The sequence below is a fragment of the Ochotona curzoniae genome, unplaced genomic scaffold (genome assembly GCF_017591425.1).
Source record: "Ochotona curzoniae isolate NIBS_2020 unplaced genomic scaffold, NIBS_Ocur_1.0 scaffold_1037, whole genome shotgun sequence".
NCBI classification, from domain to species: domain Eukaryota; kingdom Metazoa; phylum Chordata; class Mammalia; order Lagomorpha; family Ochotonidae; genus Ochotona; species Ochotona curzoniae.
The window spans coordinates 17642973-17649212 of record NW_024467083.1 but is presented as its reverse complement, the minus strand read 5'-3'; the positions used below and the strand labels follow the sequence as shown (position 1 = coordinate 17649212).

The following is a 6240-nucleotide window of genomic DNA, read 5'->3' as shown; positions in this document are numbered from 1 at the left end:
TGTTGATATGTACCTAGTAGTGGGGTTGATAGGTCATAAGGTAGGCCTGTTCTTAATTTTTAAAAGGATTCTAAATAGTTTTATGCCAATCACATTGGCAATCTATGTGAAACATTTAGTTCTTCGAAAAATACAAATTCTTTCTTTTTAAAAATTTATTTGCTTTAAAGTCAGAGTTACAAAGAAAGACAGAAACAATGAGATCTCTACTGGTTTCCATCTGCTGGTTCAGTTCCCATATGGCTAGAATGGGCATTGGCCAGGAATAGACCACACTGAAACTGGGAGCCTGAGTATTAGGAACCTAACCACTTGAGCCATTTTCCATCTTTTCCCAGGTAAGCTGGATCAGAAGTAGAGTAGCCAGGACATCAATCAGCATCCATATGGGATGCCAACAATGTAGGCAGTGCCATCACTGGCTATACCACAATGCTATTCTTCCAAAACACAGATTCTGAAAACATATCCAGCCAAAAATTTAATAGCCTGAAATTTATTTGAAAAATAATATATATTTTTACATCTTTTTCTGAAATAAACAACTGAAGGCCTAAAAGGCAAAGTCACACACACACACACACACACACACACACACACACACACACACACACAGAAAGAGAGAAAGAGAGAGAGAGAGATTTTGTAATAGCGTTTGGCCAAAGTCAAGAACCAGGAACTCCTTTCTGATATCCCACATCGATGGCAGGGGCATAAGTGCCTAGGTCATATTCCACAGCTTTCCCAGATATGTTATCAGGAACCTGGATTGGAAACAATGTGACCAGGACTTGAATGGGTGCTCAAATACAGGATGCCAACCTTGAAAGCTCAACCCAATGTTTTAAAACACCAAATCTTCCACTGAACATTCAAAGAATAATAGCATAATAATGTGTTCTCTCAAGAAAATAAAGATCAAAACCTATGGTTTAACTAACTGATTTTAAATAAAACCTAATGAGAGTTTGAGTGGGGCAAGCAAGCTGATTGATCGTGTGGTTGTGTCTAGGAAACTGGGTACCACTTAACAGCATGACTCGCCAACTAACTGAAGAGTAGATCTCAGGATCTAAAGTTTGTTCACTTTTGGACAAAGACGGTGCCAGAACTCTAACAACAAAGGAACTGGGAACTGTGATGAACTCTGCTAGGAAGAACCTTACAGGATATGACGAAGAAGGTAGATGCAGATGGCAATGACACAATGGATTTACCTGAAGTGACAATGATGGCAAGGCAAATGAAAGACATAGTGAAGAAGAAGTTAGAGATACACAAGCGTATTTGATGAGGGTAGCAAAAGCCATATGAGTATAGTAGAGTTTCTCCATGGGATGACAAACCTGGTAGAGACGTGAACAGATGAAGTTGATGAAATGATGAGAGAAGCAGATGTTGATGTTGATGATCAAGTACACCATGGAAAGTTTGCACAAATGATGACAGGGATGTGAAGACACTGTAGAGAGCATTAAATTACTTGTACAACATTGCTTATTTGCCTGTTCTTTGTAACTCATTTATAAAACGTTTGCCTTGCTGGCTCGTGTGTGTGTTAATTTCTCCATATTTTCTTCCCTTATCTTGCTGTTGCTGTCCTGAAAACCAGGAATTGGGAACACAATCCAAGTCTCCCAGTGTAATTTCAGGCATCACCTTTGCATCCCAGATCTGCACTAGTGGGAAACCGGATTCAGGAGTTGAAGTCATAAATCCAGTCCAAATACAGTGATATGGAATGTACGTTTCTTGACTGAAAGGCTCACTTCCAAAACTCATTTTGGTCCTGGGTGTTGTTTTTTGAAGACTCCTTTTAGATGAATAAATTATCTGGAAATAGGAAGAGTTTTATTTCTTCCTTTACAGCCTAAATATCTTTTATTCATTTTTCTTACCTTATTACACTGTCAAGGGCTGCAAGTATAATGCTGTGTCTTACTCCTGATCTTATGATCTTTCATATCTTCTAAATGCATACTTTCACCATTTAGTATTTTAGTTCTAGATGCCTTTTTTTAAAGATTTATTTTATTTTTATTGGAAAGGCGATATACAGAGAGGAGAGACAGAGAGGAAGATCTTCCGTCCGATGATTCACTCCCCAAGTGAATGCAACGGCCGATGCTATGCCGATCCGAAGCCAGGAGCCTCTTCTAGGTCTCCACGTGGGTGCAGGGTCCCAAAGCCTTGGGCCGTCCTCGACTGCTTTCCCGGGCCACAGGCAGGGAGCTGGATGGGAAGCGGAGCTGCTGGGATTAGAACTGGTGCCCATATGGGATCCAGGGGCGTGCAAGGCGAGGACTTTAACCACTGTGCTGCTGTGCCGGGCCCCTAGATGCCTTTTGGCAGGTTAAAGCAGCTCTTATTGTCTCTAGGTGTTTTAGTTTAGTTTTTGTTATTTGTTTGTTTTTACCATTTGGTGATGTATTTGCTGAGAACTACCTCTCTCAGGTAGGTGCTCTCACAGGCAGTGAAGATATAAATTCAAAACAAAATGGGCGTTTCCCTCAGGTTTCTGGACTCCAGCAAGCAAATTGAAACACAGACCGAAAATCAGGTGCTTCTGTAGCTCTGGGTGGAGAAGCCAGAAAGAGGACCTGAGTGGTGGGAGCATTCCTTGAGGCACTGGTACCGGAACAAACTGCATCACTGCAGAATCAGTCAGGGTCACCCTCCTGGGCGTGGCTGTCACGTTCCACCGTCTCAGCATGGAGCTGTCCCCAAGGTAAGCCAGCCCTGGAAGGTAGGCACAATCGACATGTCAGGCTGGGTAATTTTGTATTGTGGGTCTGTTTTTGATGACTTCCTGGCCTCCCTCACTGAATGCCAGGACACTGCAAACATTGTCCCCCTGCTGAGAGCTGGCAACTAGGTTACAGTCAAGGGAACTCAGTACAGGAGGTTCCAGAAAGAGGGAAATCCACACAGCTGGATCTCCCCGAAACCTTGTCCTGCAGAATCCTGGGCTGCTCACTATACCGCGGGAAGCTGAGTGGGAAATGGCAGTGTCACGGCCATCCTACAGAGCTCCATGCCAGAGGCTCACAGGACCCTGGTTCCTTCTGTATGGGTAACAGATATGGGTGGCAAGGTGACTGACTAGGAGAACTGAAGGACAAAGCCAATTGTAAACATGCAGAATGGGCCACTGGTGGGGGCGGGGGTGGCGGCAAGGCAAGGCACTGGCTCTGGTGGTGCAATCAGCAAGAATAATCTTAACACAACTCTCTCACTGCCTGCCAATAAGCTGCTGTCAGTGTACCCACTGACATGGGGTGTGGGCAAACAAGAATCTTGTCACAAATGCATAGGCTGCCTCAGGCCAGGAAAGATGCCTCAGTGTCACAAGCAGCCCATGCAGAGGTCTAGGGCTGTGACCTGCCAAGGACTACCAGCTCCTCAGCAACTCCATGGACCTGCACGACTCAGCAGCTGAGACCTGAGCAGCTCGGCCTGACCATGACTAACACACTGAGGCATGGCTGTGGAGTGGGGTGGGGAAAACGCTCCCTATATGCTGTGTTCTGTAATTTTTCATAGACGGGTCTGGAAACAACTTCTGCAAACAGCAGGAAGGGTCTCCAATCTTCCCCTTCATCTGCCCTAGTCCACTGGAGGAAACCAGAGGGCTCAGGTTGCTGGGGTTGGGAGAGCTTGCAACTGGATGTTGGTTCATTGATGGCAGACTCCTTCCCAAGTGGGTTGCAGTGGTTCTTCCAAGTCCAAAGGAAGGGGTGGCCCAGCAGAACACAGAGCTGATCCTTCACATCTTGCCCATGGCAGGGCAGGTCCCTGGTTGCTTCATCTGGACAAAGGCAATTCACCTTGCCATCATTTTGAACCTTCAGTGCCAGAAATGGGGTGTTCCTCGCCCTTCGTTGTCACTAGCCTGTGTGCCCCTCTCCAGCTGCCACAGATGCTCTGATCAACATCCACCAGGCAAGACACTGGTACACTCTGTGAGCATGTTGTGCAGCTGCAGATTCTGGTGCAACATTCAGTCAGGTACTAGGATCTAGCCCTGCGAGACCAGCCCCCAGCCTTAGCTTTAGCATGGACTGATGTGTGGTGGTCAGCATTGTTTGGTGATAACAAGTTCTGCACAGGACTCACAAGTTGGCTGGTGTATCAATCTGTCCCATACAGATCATCAGGTCTCTCTCCTTCAATCCATCAGGTCTCAGTACCCTCACTTACCTTCAAGGAAAAGTTACCCTGTTGTTTGCTACCTCACCCGTATGCACAGTGTGGCCTCAACATGGACATACCAAGGCAGTGATTTAAAATCCTCAAGACCCCAGAGCTCGCTGTCATATGGTCAGCAGCTACAGCCTGGCCCCAAATGGTTGTGGTGGCTGGAATAAGGGCTCCAAGCATGGAATCTGTCCTGGCCCAGGTTCCCCCAGCAGTCGATGACTGCTGGAGGTTCTGTCTATCCAGACCCCAAGGTCACACTCCTCTGGAGCCTCCCACTACCCAATATTGATGGTGGGTGGAACCTAGGTCCATTTTGTTCCCAAAAGATCCCATCCCAGTGTACTCACCAGGGAGACACCTCTCGAACCCAGGCAGACCTGGGCCCAGCTCACCACATGGTAGCAGTGGCTGGAATCAGGGTCCCAAGCAGGGAATCCGACCCGGCCTGGGTGCCTGCAGCAGTTGGTGGCTGCTGGAGGTTCTGTCTACCCAGACCCCAAGGTCGCACTCCTCTGGAGCCTCCCACCATACGATATTCCATCCTTGATTTCAAAAGGGGCTGGGATGGGGGATGACGTCGGCTTGCAGGTGGGGTCGTGCAGCTCTTGCCCCCTCATTCCATGCACTGCGCCAGTCCACTTCCTTGGAGTATTCAGTTAAGCCCTATTGCAGACACTGTCCCCTGTGCTTCTGGATCTGGGAAGACCGTGTCTTGGAGCCCTGCCTTGCACATCCCTTGGGAGAGCACACTCATACTCCTTTATGAGTGTGAAGGTTTGCCTTGCATGTGAATAAATCTTGCTTCTCTGCTCCCTTTTACCTGTGTCTCATCCTTGAATTCCTTCTTGCAGGTAAAGATCATAACCTGGTCCTAGCCACCACCAGCACCACCACCCTCAACACACACCCTGGGGTGGTGAGCCAGCCAGGAGCCTGGAAGCCCAGCTGGACACATTGGCCAGGGAGCTTTCCTCCCACTGCTCATCTTTCTCCCTGCAGCATTGAGGCTCTTGATGTCTTACAGCTTTTCTTCACTTTTTTCCCACCTAGTACAGACTGACTTCTCCTAAGCCAATAGGTCCTGCTTCCTCTGGCAACTGTTGGCGGTAGGAATAGAGAGCCGACATCACCTAGGTCAAACCCCTTCCTGAAGGTTTATGAGAATGCCTGGGACTTGCCCTGAAGTCTTGCAGAGTCCAGAGGGTCTCCTTGTTTCTATCAGTAACCTCTCTTCCACTTCTGCCTTCTGAACTCCCAGCCTTTTTGTTGCTTCAGGAGGAGTGCCCCCTTGCATTGCCAATGCAGTCTTTGGTCCTCGTGCACTCAGTATCTGCCTATGTTGGCAAGTAAATTGTGCATTCCTCTGACCCCAGAACATCCCCTCTCCCTGTATATGGTCACCTGTGTGTGGTCACCTATGTGTTCCTGGGTACTACACCTGCACAACTCTGATCAGCCAGCCCTATTTACTTTGGGGTTCTGTTTTTCTCACCACTTACTAACCATGTTGTGATCTCTCACGGTGAGACACAGAGCAAAGAGTATTCATACATGACTTACAGGTGCTGAAAGTATTATTCCATTTGAAAGTTACTCTGAATCGCTTGAAAAAAGGGTCCTTTCCTTTCAATTGATAACGTTCAGGAATATTTTCATGAGTTTATTGGATCATTTGTTGACTAGATCTGCAGTGCCCATTGCCTTGCTGAAATATTACAGCTGAAACTAAAACCTCCTGGACCAACCCAGTAACCCCCTCCTCACAGAGATACAGGGACTGAGGATGCTTGGGCCACCCCGCTCCCGCAACCGCCCCCCCCCCCCCCCCAGTATCAGCAAACTGAGTTGCCAGGTCTACATCAGTCCACAAGGGGGCGCCCTGAGGATGCGCAAGGCACCAAAAGACTTGAAATTCTGGGATGCTGGATCTGACTTTCACTGCCTCATAGAAAGCCTCAGGGGCTGTGGACGCCTGAACTCACACAGTGCCATTCCTTATCTCCCCTTTTCTCTCCCTAAGTCACCAAGAGGCTTTTTCAA

The 6240-nt window shown here is 47.7% G+C and overlaps 1 pseudogene; it reads left to right on the top strand.

Moving 5' to 3' along the window:
- The first annotated feature begins 1035 nt into the window (after positions 1-1035).
- LOC121168719 lies at positions 1036-1457 on the top strand (annotated as a pseudogene).
- The last annotated feature ends 4783 nt before the right edge of the window (positions 1458-6240 follow it).